Here is an 18,300-nt window from a genome sequence, read left to right as displayed (position 1 = left end):
AAGAGATAGTTATGTTTCAAAAGAACGACATCTTCTGAATTAGTGCTGGTTTAGTATCCATAGATCGTTTTTTTTTTTCGATGTATTTCATACCGTAGGAACACAGTGTATTGCTAAAATATCTCCGTTAATGAAAACATGTTTGTTCAATAGATGGAAAATCTCAATAATTGGTAACAAATATAACACAACACCACCTCAAAGCAATGGGAGAGCTGTGACACTATATACTCCATTCCCTAAGGCAAATATCTAAAGGGGTTGGTCTGGGGGCGTGTCTGGTCAAAAAATGTAAATATTCATGGTTACTTTCTTGCGGGGGCATGTTAGGTTTAGATAATATGTCACCTGATAACTATAATGTTCATTGACCCATCATGCTGGGAGAAAATACCTGTCCTTAGAGCCGAAGGAACCAAGCGTGGTCAGGGGTCACAACGTTTTGGCTTATCAATATGTGTTATTATTTCTGATTCTGTCTCACGTCGGCAAATGAGCACAGCATAAACTATAATGTAATAAGCATTAATTGTACATTGTAAAATATGTGGAGTCTCGTGCAGCTTTAACACCGGTCACGAGTTCTCAGTAACAAAGTACCATCCTGACATGAAACTAGTAAAAATTAACAAACGCATTCTGACTACGATAACACACAGCATCTGCTGTCAACTGCATTCATATTTCAGTGGACTCTTTTCTGAACCAGATATCTGGGCATTATTCATGGTGAAGAGTTGCGTGTGACTCTATAGAAACATCGTTTACTGCAACCGATAAATATTCAATAATCAAGCAGCTCAAGGTGTACTTCAGCGTACTAAACTCCAAAGGTAAGCCACTTCCCTTTATTGAAGGTGTTGAATTTTAGCTTCATTAAGTGACTTTGCTTTCAGTATGTTTCTTTCATTAAAATATCTAAAGCAGCGCCTACACTGTCAGTAAAAGTTTGCAGTGTTTTGTAATGTGAAATATTCTTGTCTCCGTCTGTGATCAAGACTGAAGACTGAGCAACGTATTGTACAATATGTCGACGGATGTACTGAAATTAGATTGGTTGTACTCACAAGGGATAGATCCAATTCGATATGTCGAAACCTACCCTGAAAATTCCTGTAAAAAAAAAAAAAAAAAAACAAAAAAAAAGCAAAAAAAAAAAAACAGAGAAAGAAACACAGTAAGAAAATGTTGACTGTTACGACAGACTGTAGGTGTTTGAAAAAGTTGAACATTGTCGAATCGTAGGTCCCCAGTAGCAATAGCAGTAGCAGTTGCAGTAGCAGACGGCCTAGGCGTAACACGGGAAGCAGATCTCCTTCGATGATGGCACATCTGTGTGTAGATAACACGGCACAACGTGATCGTAATTTGTAAACCGAATTTCAGTTTCCACTGATAATTCCTGTCACAGAACTGTTCATAGTTACTATTTCCTCGAATCATTTATACCTGCAGTAATTAGTAGTTGCCTCTGCGGTATCGCTAGATGTTAACAATGGTGATACAACTGAGTTAATTTTCTTTTTGTTTTCTTCGAATGTGGTTACTAATTTCATCTGTCTTTGTGCATGTTCCTAGGTTTCACAGTAAAGTGGAACCTATGCTTACAACCTTGCAAAGATGAACTTGATATGCAGTCGAAATCAACTACTTCTCCTGAAGATCTACATGTGTGTTATTATTAGTTATTTTATTTAACATTCATTCCAAAAATGTCAAAATTTCGTTAGTAATTGTGGAAACATTGAAAAAATATTAAATAACTGGTAATTTTATGAGTTATGGCTCGAATGACGGGAGGTGTGTAACTTAAAAGTAAAAAAAAATACAGTACCTTCCTAGCCCAAAGAAAACATGTTCAGAAATAGCTTTCAGTGACAAAGAAAAGGCTGAAATTTTTTGGTTAAACGAAGGAGGGAGAAAATGTTTAAAGTTAAGCCTTATGAAAAGCTGGCTTCGTTTCGCAAAAGGCGAATGTAAGTTGTAGAAATGTGAAGAAAGACTTACAGAAAGTATGAAACATGCATCAAAATCAGACTCACAAAAGTGTGAAAGAAAAAGTCTTGCAAAGATTTAGAACTGCTTGTAAGGATTAATGCACCGTTACCGAGGGAGACCTATGGGTCAAGGCACTCTGAAATGCAACCGAGACTAGCATTACTTATTTCCAGGCTGCCTCTACATCGTTAAAGAGAGTCAGGGATTTGTACGGAAAAGGAAGTCGCAAAAGTACGAAATTTACTGCAAGTAAACAAGTACACGAGATGTCGTTAATAGTTAATACTGTACAGCAATTCCTAGCTGAAGTGAAGTCTAGGCTTCTTGTTATCCCCTAAAATGCTGTGTGTAAATCCAGCCAATCATATTTCGTACAAAAGCTGCTTGGTGCAAATTGCACTTGTCCGAAAGAACAGACACCACATGTATACGGATTAGAAAAGGAAAAGAAAGTGTCGCTTGTGCATTCGAAAATAATTCTGTGGTTTTGTTGGCTTTTCACCTGGACCTAACGACGTCTCTTCATTTAGGACAACGATGAAAAGAATATAATTCGCATTCTATCCAGAACTATTACTGTAATTCGGCCTCTCGATAAACAAAACATTTCTTTCGTCATCCAGTACTACGTTTCAAATTTCTGTGACGAGAACAGGGAATAAATAAGGAACATTTCACTACGGCTTATGGGACAGAGATATGCACGTGATGGCATTGTATCGCGTAGATAGACTGTAAAAGGGCAGTGCATTAGCGGAGCTGTCATTTGCACTTAGGTGGTCCATGTAAAAAGGTGTCGGACGTGATTATGGCCGCACGACTAAAATTAACAGACTTTGAACGCAGACTTGGAATTAGACCCAAGTGACATTCCATTTCGGGAATCATTAGAAATTTCAATAATCAGAGATCCACAGTTTCAAGAAAGAGCCAAGAATTCCAAATTCCAGGCATTACCTCTCATCGGACAACGCAAGGGCCGACGGCCTTCACTTAACGATCGAGTGCAGGAGCGTTTGTGCAGCGCTGCCAGTGCTAACAGACAAGCAGCACTGCATGAAATAGCCGCAGATATCAATGTGGGGCTTAGACTAACGAATCCGATAGGACAGTGCAGTGAAAACCGACGTCAGAAGGCTATTTCAGTAGACGACTGACGCGAGTGTCATTTCTAAGAGCTGGATATCGCCTGCAGCGTGTCTCCTGGGCTGATGACCACGTCAACTGGACTCTACACTACTGGAAAAATGTGACCTGGTCAGATGAGTCCCGATTTTAGTTGGTACAAGCTGATGGTAGGATTCGAGTGTGACGCAGACCCCACGAAACCATAGAGCCAGGCACTGTGCAAGCTGGTTTTGGCTCCATAATGGTCTCAGATGTGTTTACATGGAACGGGCTGTGTCCTTTGGTCCAACTGAACCGTTCATTAACTGGAAATGGTTATTTTCGGCTACCTGGAGACCATTTACATCTATTCAAGGACTTAATGTTCCCAATCAACCATGAAATTTTTATGGATGGCAATCCACCGTGTCACGGGGGGCGCAATTGTTCTTGATTGGTTTGAAGAACTTTCTGTACAATTCGAGCGAATAATTTGGCCACGCAGATCGCCCCACAGGAATTCCATCGAACACTTATGGGACATTACCTAGAGGTTAGTTCGTGCACAGAATGCTGCACCGGCAACACTTTCGAAATTATGGACGCCTGTAGAGCCATCATGGCTCATTATTTCTGCAGGTGACTTCCAACGACTTGTTGTGTCCGTGTAACGTCGATTTGCTGCACTACGTCGGGCAAAAAGAGGTACGACACGATATTAAGACTTACCGCATGGCTTTTGTCACCTCAGTGTATATGTTTTTAAAAAAAATTTATCGTAACTACTGAGCTACAGGTATTGTTGTAAAATATTTCGTGTGAACAAATTAAAATCCAGAGCTAGATAAAATTGTTCCACATGTTACTAGAAGAGAAATGAGAATCAAAGTCTTGTACGGTGCTACATTTCAGATTTACATTTTAGCTGCCGATTCGAAATGAAAGTTATTTTAAAAAGTTAATGATCTGAGACATTTTTGGTATGGTTTAAGCGCTTAAACTGGGCGCGCGTGTATGTTGGACGACGCACTACGCGGCTGCACTTTTTCTGCGTTTCATTACTCGCGGAATCGCGCGGTAGGCAGGAAAGGCTCTACAAACTGTTGTTACAAGCAACTTTAACATTGTTCAAAAAATACTTACAGTGCTCCTTATCAGCCAAAATTTTGACAGAGGATTTCCTTAGGTGTTTTCTTCAAAATGGTTCAAATGGCTCTGAGCACTGTGGACTAAAAATCTGAGGTCATCAGTCCCCTAGAACTTAGAGCTACTTAAACCTAACTAACCTAAGAACATCACATACAGCCATGCCCGAGACAGGATTCGAACCTGCGACCGTAGAGGTGGCGCGGTTCCACACTGAAGCGTCTAGAACCGCTCGGCCACGGTGCATTCTTCGGGTGTGAAAAATTTCAGGGTAGGTTTCGACACGTCGGACTAGACGATTCCCTTGTCCGTCTCCGGCTAATATTGCATAAGTTTGTCAGCTCAGTCTCGTATGCAGAATTGTTTATTTTGCCCAGTTTGTAGTGTTTTGAAACTGAATTTTGGATATGGCTTCGAAATCAATGTGAACTTATCTTCATTTTAGAAGTATTGGATGTCTGTAGAAGTCTCCCAGCCTTATCGTATGTAAAAGAAAGCGAGTATACTAATCCTCAGAAGAAAGGCGAACAATATGATCAGTGGTTGGCAAAGTATAGGGAATTGTATACGGAAGTGGATGGACTTCAGTTAATACCGAAGTTAAATTCGAAAGTAAAATTCTATGTACCGACTTGACAGAAAATCCTAGGAAGTTCTGGTCTTACGTTAAATCAGTAAGTGGCTCGAAACAGCATATCCAGACACTACGGGATGATGATGGCATTGAAACAGAGGATGACACGCGTAAAGCTGAAATACTAAACACCTTTTTCCAAAGCTGTTTCACAGAGGAAGACCGCACTGCAGTTCCTTCTCTAAATCCTCGCACAAACGAAAAAATGGCTGACATCGAAATAAGTGTCCAAGGAATAGAAAAGCAACTGGAATCACTCAATAGAGGAAAGTCCACTGGACCTGACGGGATACCAATTCGATTCTATACAGAGTACGCGAAAGAACTTGCCCCCCTTCTAACAGCCGTGTACCGCAAGTCTCTAGAGGAACGGAGGGTTCCAAATGATTGGAAAAGAGCACAGATAGTCCCAGTCTTCAAGAAGGGTCGTCGAGCAGATGCGCAAAAATATAGACCTATATCTCTGACGTCGATCTCTTGTAGAATTTTAGAACATGTTTTTTGCTCGAGTATCATCTCATTTCTGGAAACCCAGAATCTACTATGTAGGAATCAACATGGATTCCGGAAACAGCGATCGTGTGAGACCCAACTCGCTTTATTTGTTCATGAGACCCAGAAAATATTAGATACAGGCTCCCAGGTAGATGCTATTTTTCTTGACGTCCGGAAGGCGTTCGATACAGTTCCGCACTGTCGCCTGATAAACAAAGTAAGAGCCTACGGAATATCAGACCAGCTGTGTGGCTGGATTGAAGAGTTTTTAGCAAACAGAACACAGCATGTTGTTATCAAAGGAGAGACGTCTACAGACGTTAAAGTAACCTCTGGCGTGCCACAGGGGAGTGTTATGGGACCATTGCTTTTCACATTATATATAAATGACCTAGTAGATAGTGTCGGAAGTTCCATGCGGCTTTTTGGGGATGATGCTGTAGTATACAGAGAAGTTACAGCATTAGAAAACTGTAGCGAAATGCAGGAAGATCTGCAGCGGATAGGCACTTGGTGCAGGGAGTGGCAACTGACCCTTAACATAGACAAATGTAATGTATTGCGAATACATGGAAAGAAGGATCCTTTATTGTATGATTATATGATAGCGGAACAAACACTGGTAGCAGTTACTTCTGTAAAATATCTGGGAGTATGCGTGCGGAACGATTTGAAGTGGAATGATCATATAAAATTAATTGTTGGTAAGGCGGGTAGCAGGTTGAGATTCATTGGGAGAGTGCTTAGAAAATGTAGTCCATCAACAAAGAGGTGGCTTACAAAACACTCGTTCGACCTATACTTGAGTATTGCTCATCAGTGTGGGATCCGTACCAGATCGGTCTGACGGAGGAGATAGAGAAGATCCAAAGAAGAGCGGCGCGTTTCGTCACAGTGTTATTTGGTAACCGTGATAGCGTTACGGAGATGTTTAATAAACTCAAGTGGCAGACTCTGCAAGAGAGGCGCTCTGCATCGCGGTGTAGCTTGCTCGCCAGGTTTCGAGAGGGTGCGTTTCTGGATGAGGTATCGAATATATTGCTTCCCCCTACTTATACCTCCCGAGGAGATCACGAATGTAAAATTAGAGAGATTAGAGCGCGCACGGAGGCTTTCAGACAGTCGTTCTTCCCGCGAACCATACGCGACTGGAACAGGAAAGGGAGGTAATGACAGTGGCACGTAAAGTGCCCTCAGCCACACACCGTTGGGTGGCTTGCGGAGTATCAGTGTAGATGTAGATGTAAATTCATTGCAAAGTAATTATAGAAAGTCCAACGAAAAGGGGATGTAGAGTTGAAGAGGAACTGGAGCCAATACTTTCAACATTAATTGTGTATGTACACATTTCCACGTCTTTATGTGATGTTTCAAAATGCCTGTAACAGCTGTGCACGTCTCTCTCATTATAAAGCTTACCGTTCTTACCAATCATAGGTCTTCAAATGAATTTCCTGTAGGCAAGTAACGTAAGGTACTCGTAGCTGACAAGCTCTCAGTTGCGGGATTAGTTTGTCGTAAATAAGCGTCACTTTTCTTGATTATAGATCGTTTGCATTTGTTAAAGAACATCAAATGAGCGAGTGTCCGTCTCCAGAAAGTTCCAACAATATTTGGCTCGCTTATCCTCAAGTTACTTAGTAAATCTTCATGTGATAAGTTTTCCACTCTTCTTACACCTTCCTACATCCATTTCTACCTTCTCTTTTCTTCCTGCGAGCGCAAAGGCAGCCCAAAGGCAGCCCTCTGTCATTTTGCATCTCCGAGACTGGGCGTGAAGTTAGCGCAATTCACTGCATAAAGCCAATCATCAATACATAGTACGTTATTAGTGCCCAGTATTACTGACAGTCTAGGGGCCGCTTAAGGTTATGAGGAATAATCAGTCGGTATATTAAAATTGAAATACACAGTACCGACGCTCTACTACGATTTTCTGAAACATCAGTAATGTGTATTCCAGTTCTTAATGTATCATACCGCCAATAGCGTTGCCGCAGTGGTACCAGAGGTTGGCGTCAGATCATCGAAGTTAAGCGTTGTCGGGCTTAGCTAAAACGTGGCTGGGTGACCATCCCGTCAGGTGAACGCTGTTTTCAAGCTACTTGTTGAGAAGTAGCGGATCCGGTCACGAAAACTGACGACAGCGTGAACGGTGTTCGGACCACATGAGCCTCCGTATCCGCATCCAGTGACGCCAGTGGACTGAGGATGACACGGCGGTCGGTCAGTACCGTTGGGTCTTCAGAGACTTGTTTGGCCGGAGTTTAGCTTAGTTTCAGTTTAGTTTAATATATCATACAAATAACCTCAAGTAGGGTTCTGTAAAAAGTTGTACACGCTATCTTCTTGTTACAGGTTTCCGGCTTGACTTCTCATCAGAGATGAATAATTAGCAGCGAGTGATTAACATTCCAACATACAACTCACATCTCGAAGGTAAGACGCCACTACGCTGGAGTTTCTGCTAGTTTTAACCTGTCAATGTAGTTTTTGCAATACGTTTTAGGCAATCAAACTAGGCTTTCACTAAAAGTTTGCAAAAAGTATCTTTTCAGTGGCTTTCGAAGAGACCACGTGGAATATCCTTGCGTGAACTGCAACATGTTTACCTTGTAACTACTTACATAAGAGTTAATGTTGCTCGGTCGGTTGTAATAATGGATAATAGGCATGTAAACTGTTTTTTTCTTTTTCTGGAAACTAACAAGATAAAAACACAGTGGCTGTATATATCGACTTTATCTTCAGGCAGAGTCAAGTTCTAACATGAATTTAGTCTGTGTACTATTATGTAATATCACTGAAAGTTTTGTTGTAGTGTAGATAATCACGAAGAGTTTGTTCTGCAACCTTACAGTAATTCGAAACACATTAACTCAAGCTCTTTGATTTCAGATCAATGAAGATTATCCGTTCATGAACTTCTGCTGTTACAGAGAGCACTTAAAAACAACAAAATGCACAATACTCCGGTCATTCATTCACGCAAAACTGTTAACTAATGATCATATTAAATGACATTAATACATTGATCACATCGCTGCATGTATTTATCTTAGCGATTAGTAAGCCAATCCTATGGCATATTTAAAACGCTTGATAGTGTTTCTCAAAAGAACTGTATTATAGCTGTAAGTATGGTCACTGGACAAGGCTGATCAGCTAAGACCAGTTCTTAAATGTTATCCAAAAATTATTAGTCTTAGTGTGTATGATTTTACTGTAGCACTTCGTATGTATGAGTCTAGTTTTTGGGAAACTACATCTTACACAACGCTGAGCGAACTATTTCAATTCAGATGTTGAATCACATTCGTTTCAGGGTTTATACTACCAGCTGTAATAACAGGTTACGCAGTTTCTGAACGGTTCAAAGAAAACTTGAGTCTCGTTTGAAGTAGGTACCCCACTCACAGAATTAAAGTTATTGGTGCCTTCCATCTACGTTCAATATTTTGACGAAAATGCATGTTTAAAGTCAGTAGTAGGCATAAAATGTCGTCCGAAATCGTACTGAATGCTTTCTCAGAAAATGATTTTGGAAAATAAGTTCAAGCGACCACTCGAAGTGGAAATGGTTCTGGAAACGTACTTGACACCTTAGCAACAAATAATCCTGACCAAATATAGAGCATCGTGAGAGATACAGGGATCAGTGATCACAAGATTGTTGAGCTACACATATCAGCCCTGACAGATGAGTAGCAAAACTAGTAAGCTAGTCAGTGATCTACCTTATCAGATTTCATTATTTCATCTGTAATTTAAACAGGATTACAGCAGTATAAATACCATACAGAAGGTCTTTGTTTCGGCAGTTGAACTATTGTATTTTCTTAGCTGATTCTCAATTTGTCTCTCTTTCGGCGCTGCAGCACCATGTTAAGTAAAAAATACCCATGTTTTCCATTCTATATGCGCTACTTAGAGATCGCTGAAAGAATTGTTAAAGTGGACAACAATAAGTTACTTCACGAATGTCTTATTTAAACTTGTGCTGCACCTAAAACGTCAACAGCTCCACATATACGAAACGCACACCCTCTTCTGTCTATTGTATTGGCATTCTACAGTACTAGCCGCGACATTAACCTGAAAACTTGTCATTTTGTATGAAATTAGAATTACATCGTACATTTTTATTTTATTTCTACAAATATTGTTTTAACCATATCCTTCCCAGCCGCGTGGTCTAAAGCATTGAAACTGAATTACGACATTATGAACGGTACGACTTTATAATTGCCGCAGCAACAACAAGTACAATTTTGTTTCTGCATTCATTTTTGGATGAAACCGCCTGGATAGAGCAGATTAGAGCAGATACTGTCGAACGTTGAAGGTCTCGTACGTATCTTGTTGGAGGATGAAGTTTTCATAGCCGGAAACTTGCCGCAAAAGGCAGAATAAATGGCGGCTAATAGATTGTTATCTCAAAAATGAGCACGAACATCTTGCGTTAAATACTAAACTTCTTGTCTGTATCTTACGGTGTGAGGACCTAATACGTTTTTAATGGGGATCACCACATCGGATGGGGACGTTAATAACTTTGACCCAATTAGTTCTTGTCCAGAAGAGTCGACCATATATCGCCGTCGATATTCATCCTCCACTTTCTGCTAATGTCTCTCATGACACATACTCAATATAATCGTGAACTTGCGTTCATAACACTACAGTCACACCTCTTAAAAATGTCAGTATGGTCAAAATCTCTCAACACTACAACTGCTATCATAAAATAGAATATTGGCAACATCGTTTCTCTTACGATTTTAGAATATCGATGTTTATGAATGAAAAACACATGATACTTGTGTGACATTCTAAAATATTTCTTATTTATCTAACTGGTTTTCGGCTATTGGGTCATCATCAGGTAAACAGATAAATAAGTAGGGCTGCGAATTTTGTGTGGAGCAAATGTTAGCAATAGGCGCTTGGCAACAACCGAATGAATACAGTCGATACAGTCGGTTGTTGGAGAAGGGTTGACTAATTCTGTTGCAGTTTTATGTGCCGTGTGAATTATTGACTAATTTGTTTGAGTAAAACCAGTCTACGGAATCAGTCGAATGAAAGAAATAGATCGGTCGGACTGTTATTTATTTCTTTCAAGTGAAATCATACCTTGGAAGCTGTCGACTGAAAATACATCATAGAGTCTGATGGAGATTTTCGTATCGAGTGAATTACTTATTCTTTCCTCTCAGGTGTAACCAGTCTGTATGTTTACTGTCGTTATTTCAGCGGAAATAATTCTTTACTGTTTTAGTTGATAGATCTACTTATTCATTCTTCTTAGCGACACTGGTCTGCAGTGCTTTCATTAGTTGAAGCAAAGCAGTGGTTTACAGCCGGGGTACACATACCCCCAGAGGGTAACATTATACTTATTTATACAGTATTTAATTACGTACGGAACAGAGTAATTCCACTGTACAACATTTAAACCTCGTGATACCACAGGGCAGGGGGCTACTTTTTGCCCACTTTCGAAAATATTGTTATCTAATTATGTACTTTATATCTTAAACTTAAAAAAATCATTCTTCCAGATAACATTATTTCTTTGAATTTCTCAGTAAAATGCAACCCATCCGATGTGGCGATCCCCATTAAAAACGTATTAGGTCCTCACACCGTAAGATACAGACAAGAATTTTAGTATTTAACGCAAGATGTTCGTGCTCATTTTTGAGATAACAATCTATTAGCCGCCATTTATTCTGCCTTTTGCGGCAAATGTGGCTTCTTGCAACAAATGTCATAGCCATATTTTCAATTTCAGGATCCCTTAAAATGTATGACGTGAATAAAATTCGACGGTAATTAACGAAATCAGCATTAAAAAAATTGTAATGGTCATGGAGTACTCGCACTCACGATGTATACATTAATGAAAAATGCAATACTCCTGTGGATGTCGTGGTAAAAGATATTTTCAGTTTCTGGACCCTGCAGATACATCAACACTTACTTAGAAAATACGTTGTTAACAATAGTTAACAATAATGAACGAAACATTTCTTCTTGGTTGTGGGCGTAAATTAACCCCCCCTCTCCCCCTCACCCGCCTTGGTAGTAGGAGTTATGGAAAATACACTGGTATTGGTAGGGTAAAACTGATATTACCGTGAATTAAGAGTTGCAGATGCGATGAACACGTAACTAATTAAGCCCATGAATCGTTGGGATACAAAGTTGGGTGCAAAAGTCCCCTTAGGGGTACGTGAAGGAGGAAGCAACAGTGTCGCATTTTAGCGACAGGTATGATGATCTCCATAAATTAAAAATCATTGGAGTCTAACCCTTAAACATTTAATCAACCATTTATATGTGTGACAGGTAAATGTAATGAGCAAAAAATTACTCTAGCTACCGATGTACAAATCACATCCATGCATGCACCCTGCTTACATCTCACAGCCTGTAAAAAGTAGCTGATATAGTACTCAAAATCGTACGTTGGTACCTCAGTTTCACAGTTAAGTCTAACTTTACCCAGTACTGCAAACAATCTATAACCGAGTTCACACGCATCTGCACCAATGAAAATGCCACTCGGCCCATTCAGTTCTCAGCGGAATCAGTTGATCTTTTTGATGTTGTTAAGTCATGTCCCGAGAACCATGGACCTCGCCCTTGGTAGGATGGCTTGCGTGCCTCAGCGATACAAATAGCCGTACTGTAGGTGCAACAACGACGGAGGGGTATCTGTTGAGAGGCCAGACAGACGTGTGGTTCCTAAAGAGGGGCAGCGGTCTTTTCAGTAGTTACAGGGGCGACAGTCTGGATGATTAACTGATCTGGCCTATTCAATCGACCGAAACGCCCTTCCTGTGCTGATACTGCGAAAGGCTGAAAGTAAGAGGAAACTACAGCCGTAACTTTTCTCGAAGACATGCAGCTCTACCATATGATCAAATGATGATGCCACCCTCTTGGGTAAAATACTTTGAAGGTAAAATAGTCCTCCATTCGGATCTCTGGACGGGGACTACTCAGGAGAACGTCGTCAAACCTGGCGTTCTTCGTATCGGAGAGTGGAATGTTATATCCCTTAATCGGGCAGGTAGTTAGAAAATATTGAAAAGGAGATGGAGAGATTTAAGTTAGATGTAATGGGGATTAGTGAAGTTCGGTGGCAGGAGGATCAGTAATTCTGGTCAATTAAATTGAGAGTTGTAAATACAAAATCAAATAGCAGTAATGCAGGAGTGTGTTTAATAATAAATAAGAAAATAGGAATGCGAGGAACCTACTATGAACAACATAATGAACATATTATTGTAGCTAAGACAGACACGGCTACCATAGTAGTACGGGGTTATATAACAACTAGCTCCGCTGGTGATGAGGAGACTGAAGAAATGTATGATGAGATAAAATAAACAATTCAGGTAGTTAAGGGAGACGAAAATTTAATTGTGGTGGGGGGCTGGAATTCGATAGTAGGAAAATGAAGAGAATGAAAAATTGTGGGTGAAAATGGAGCGGTGGGGGAGGCAGAATGAAAGAGGAAGCTTGGTAGAATTTTGGAAGAGCATAACTTTATCATGAAATGAAATAGCGAAGGCAGCAGATGATCAAATAGGTAAAAAAACAAGACCTAGTAGAAATCCTTGGATAACACAGGAGATATTGAAATTAACTGGTGAAAGCATAAAACGTAAAAATGCATCAAATTAAGCAGGCGAAAGGAGTACAAACGTCTAAAAAGCGAACCCGACAGGAAGTGCAAACAGCTAAGAAGGAATGGCCAGAGGACATATGTGAGGATTTAGAATCATATTTCATTAGGAGAAAGATAGATACAGCCTACAAGAAAATCAAAGAGGCCTTTGGAGAGTAGGGAAGCAGCTGTATCAATATCGAGAGCTCAGATCGAAAACCAGTAGTAATCAAAAACGGAAAGGTGAAATGTGGAAGGAAGTACTACCTACTGATGGCCTTGGGATAACCAGCTATGACAAATGTAAGATATATGAGACAGGGGAAACATCCTCAAACTTAAGAAGAATGAAGTTATTCCAGTTCCAAAGAAAGGAGGTGCTGACAGGTGTGATATTTTCGAACTGTTGGTTTAATATGTCAGTCATAGTTACAAAATACCGACACTAATTCCGTACAGAGCGCTGGAAAAACTGGTAGAAGCAGACCTTGAGAGAGATCAGTTTGGATTCAGGAGGACTGTGGGTGCACATAAGGTATTACTGACCCTACGACTCATCTTAGAAGGGAGTTTAAGGAAAGGCAAACTTATGTTTACGGCAATTGTAGATTTAGACAAAGCTTTTGAAAATGTTGGCTGGAATGCTCTCTTTGGAATTCTGAAGGTTGCAGGTGTAAAATACAGGGAGCGAAAGGCTATTTACAATTTGTGCAGAAACCAGATGGCTGTAATAAGAGTCGATGGGCGTGAAAGGGAAGCAGTGATTGAGTAGCGAGTGAGACGTAGTAGGGAGTGAGATAGAGTTGTAACTTACTCCCGATGTCTTTCAATCGATACACTGGGCAAGCAGTAAAACAAACCAAAGAAAGATTTGAAGAAGGAATTAAAGATCAGAGAGAAGAAATAAAAACTTTAAGCTCTACCAATGGCATTGTAACTCTGTCAGAGATATCAAACGACTTGAAATTGCAGTTCAACGGAACGGACAATGTCTTGAAATGTAGTTACAAGATGAACATCAACGAAAGCACAACAAGGATAATGGAATGTAGTCGAATCAAAACAGGTGATGCTGAGGAAATTACATTAGGAAAAAAGACACTTAACATAGTAGATGATTTTTGCTATTTGGGCAGTAAAATAACGGACGATGGCCGAAATAGATAGGATATGATCTGTAAGCTACCAGTTGCAAGAAAAACGTTGCTGAGGAAGAGAAGTTTGTTAACATCGAATATAGATTTAAGTTTTAGGAAGTCTTTTCTGAAAGCATTGTATTTGTAGCCATTTATGGAAGTGAAACATGGAAGATAAACAGTTTAGACAAGAAGAGAGTAAAAGCTTTCGAAATATGGTGCTACAGAAGAATGCTGAAGATTAGATGTGTGGATCCTATTACTAATGAGGAGATATGAATAGAATTGGGGAGGAAAGAAATTTCGGGCACGACCTGACTAGAAAAAGGGATCGGTGGATAAGATTCATTCTGAGACATCAATGGATCATAAGTTTAGTACTGGAGGGAACTGTTGGCGGGTAAAAATCGTAGAGGAAGACCAAGAGATGAATACAGTACTGAGATTCATAAAGATGTTGGTTGCATTAGTAATTCGAAGATCAAGAGGCTGGCACAGGGTAGAGTAGTATGGCAAGCTGCATCGAACCAATTTTTGGACTGAAGACCACAACAACAACAAGATGTCATTATTGTTGACTGCACTCTTATCGCCTGTCGTCACTGTTACCATCGTTCCGATACTTGGCCTTAGTTTAGTTTTCTGTCCAAGTTGCTGAATAGTGCGTTTTCTTAATAACGAAATTCGTCTCTGGAGCAAAATGCCGAAACGGTGAGTGGCGACTGAATGGGAGAAATTATGTGACAGCATACAACTGATCTACAAGATGAATTCAGTGCGGTATACAATATACAGAATTTGTAATGATGATTTTCGTCTGAAAAATATATTTATTACTCCTATTCGAAGAAATTCAACAAATGATGATAAATATTTTTAGTTAAAAAGTAGTTCCGACAAGAGACAGTACATTCTCGTAGCAATGGTCGAAATATGAAAATGATAATAAGTTAACGATTCGCTATAGATATCAATAATTTCGAAGAATAATTGCGGTCGCCAGCTCAAAAACGAACAAAAGCTGTATTTGCTTTGAAATCACATAGTAACAGGTACTAAATAATAAGGTAGCAACTGATCAGAATGCACTCGCGGGAGCTTAGATGTCAAAGACCCGTGCAGCTTGAACAAAATGATGTTAATTTGAAATATACTGGAATTATTTATAGTTACTCGTAGTAATACCAGGCAATGACCGGCAACAATTTATGGAAACTGTCCTGAATTACGTCAATCACTGTAACGCTGACTTTGAAAAGTTTCAAACACCGTGGTCAAAACTAATTGCTGTTCCTTAATCGTTATATCTCAGATTACGGTCTTCAGTGATTTCATTAGTACCAACAACCATTTGGCAAGCCCCGGAAGTTTTACTAGAACGGATTGGACCCTGCTGGTGATTAATTACTAGGACCAATTAGCTCCCCTCACTAAGTTTATAATTTGACAAAATAACTCTTTAATCTTAAAAAAAAAGTAACTACTACGCTGCCAAGCCTTCTACACAACTAGAAATAAACTGCCTGGACCTTACTTGGCGACGAGTTGCTTGTGCTGTGACGTATGATTTTGGTGGGATCCATTATTGACGACAGACTATTCTTGGTCAGCGAGCAGCCCGAATAATTTTGGGCCACACCGTAATCTTCCTTAATTGATAAACCTTCTTACAACCATATACTGCACCCGTACACATATTCGCCCACTTACATATTTTGCCTTGGCACGTATTAAAAAAGCCGGCCGCCGTGAGCGAGCGGTTCTAGGCGCTTCCGTCCGGAACCGCGCGACTACTACGGTCACAGGTTCGAATCCTGCCTCGGGCATGGATGTGTGTGATGTCCTTAGGTTAGTTAGGTTTAAGTAGTTCTATGTTCTAGGGGACTGATGACATCAGATGTTAAGTCCTATAGTGCTCAGAGCCATTTGAACCATATTACGAAAACAAAACCAGAACAATCTCCATTTGATATTATCTCGCCAACATTTCATGTCCGTATCATTACACAGATCATTTGCAACTCTTTTCTTTGCCTCCACTTCTACGATTGCGGGCACTCGCGCTAACAACGTTATAGTTACATTAAAAGATATTCTTTGGGTTCCTTAGAGTATGAGTTTCCTTGACATTGTCAGCGTGCTTACAACAAAGCTCTGACGCAATCATTTCTTAGTTATTTTTATAGCATCATATTACAGTCTCCAAAACTCTAATTACTGACCAAACTCGTAAGTACATTTGCACTGAGGTGTAAAAGTCGTGGTATACCTCCACATACCGTGTCGGACCTTTTTATGCCAAGCATAGAGCAACAACTCGACGTGGCATGGACTCAACAAGTCGTTGGGTATCCACGACAGATATGTTGAGATGTGTTGCCTACATAGCCGTCCATAATTGCGAAAGTGTTGCCGGTCCAGGAGTTTGTGTACGAACTGACCTCTCGATTATGTCCCATAAATGTTAGATGGGATTCATGTCGAACGATCTTGGTGCCCAAATCATTCCCTCGAATTCTCCAGAAGGCTCCTCAAACCAACGGTAAACATTTGCGGCCCGGTGACATAGCGCACTGTCGTCCATGAACGGCTGCAAATGGTCTCCATGCAGGTGATAATAACCTTTTCCTATCAATCATCGGTTCAATTGGACTAGAGGACTCATTCCATTCCACGCAAACACAGCCTACAGCTTTATGGAACCACCACCAGCTTGCTTAATGCCTTGTTGACAACGTGGGTCCATGGCTTCGCTGGATCTGCGCTACACTCGAACCCTACCATCAGCTCTTACCAGCTGAACTCGGGACTCATCTGACCAGGCCACAGTTTTACAGTCGTCTATGGTCCAATCTACATTGTCACGAGGCCAGGAGAGGTGATACAGGTGATGAGGTAGTATTAGCAAAGGCAGTCGCGTCGGTCGTCTGCTGTCGTAGACCTTAACGGCAAATTTCGCCATACTGTCCTAGCGGTAACGTTCGTCGTGTGTTCCACAGTGTGGCATCTCTGTTAGCACAGAAATGAAACGTCGTGTGGCTAGGGCCTCCCGTCGCGTAGACCGGTCGACTGCTGCAAATCTTTTGATTTGACGCCACTTCGGCGTCATGCGCGTCGATGGGGATAAGATGATGATGATGAAGACAACACAACACCCAGCCCCAGAGCGGAGAAAATATCCGACCCAGTGTAGTGGGACGAAATTAAGCGTCACCCATCCACCAAAGTCAGCCCAGTTTGCAGGTGACTATAAGTTTAATTTAGTTTTGTTTATGTGTTTTCTTATTATTTGTAATAAGATGTGATTTATCTAAAAGTTTGTATTTTTTTTTATGTGTTTCATGTACGGAGAGATCGGCGCAACGAACGGGGACAGCATCTTCGTTGCCGCGACCAGAGAGGAAATTGCTGGCCGCTATACGTCGCGGGTCGACAGCCAAGGAGCAACAGAAGATCCTGGAACCGAGTTGTTGCGTCGTGTTTCTAAAAAATTAAAAATGAATTTTTATACTCTTTTTGTACAACAATGACATCAAATAGATCTTAGTCTTATGGAAATGTTAGTCACTGTCTGTCAACGCTCAAGTTCACATCTGTATGTGTAGGAAGCTAATAAAATAGTGTATGCTATTAAAGTCGAAACCCGTGTCTTGAAGATTTATTTATGAAGAGTTATGTGAACGGATTAATAATATATTTGACAAGATTATTGATTCCGACAGCGTTGGCCGAAACTTTGAATCTAAAAAGTTTATTTAATGTGTGATTCTGATATCGATTAGATCAAGATAACGTGTGTCGATATAATTTTCTGAGGAGAAACAAACGAAATTTAAATTGGGAAAAAGTTACGAAAACCAATTGGCCCAAGTGATGTAATTTTCTGCACACGACTCAACTGATGTTTTACAGTTTCGTTCAAGAACCATTCTATGACAATTTAAAAAGAATATGAATCATTTTTGAAGTGGGTTGTAACTGACGTAGGTGACGAAGTCTGCACATGGTCATATACCAAACGAAAAACCTAATACGTCGTTACACCGCACCGTGGCGACCTTAGAAACAGGACTTGTGTGCAACTAAGGCACACAGGTACGAAA

General features: G+C 40.4%; 1 long non-coding RNA gene across 1 annotated transcript in view; it reads left to right on the top strand.

The window, feature by feature from the left end:
• LOC124777917 overlaps nucleotides 1-7,820 on the top strand; it is a 709,880-nt gene extending 702,060 nt beyond the window's left edge. Inside the window, exon 3 of the long non-coding RNA XR_007015801.1 lies at nucleotides 7,739-7,820. This is a non-coding gene — a long non-coding RNA (uncharacterized LOC124777917). The remainder of the gene's footprint in view (nucleotides 1-7,738) is intronic.
• Nucleotides 7,821-18,300: the final 10,480 nt, after the last annotated feature.

This window comes from Schistocerca piceifrons, chromosome 2 (assembly GCF_021461385.2).
Source record: "Schistocerca piceifrons isolate TAMUIC-IGC-003096 chromosome 2, iqSchPice1.1, whole genome shotgun sequence".
In the NCBI taxonomy this organism is placed as follows: Eukaryota; Metazoa; Arthropoda; class Insecta; order Orthoptera; family Acrididae; genus Schistocerca; species Schistocerca piceifrons.
Note: the sequence above shows the minus strand (reverse complement) of the source record. Positions and strands in the feature narration are given on the sequence as shown.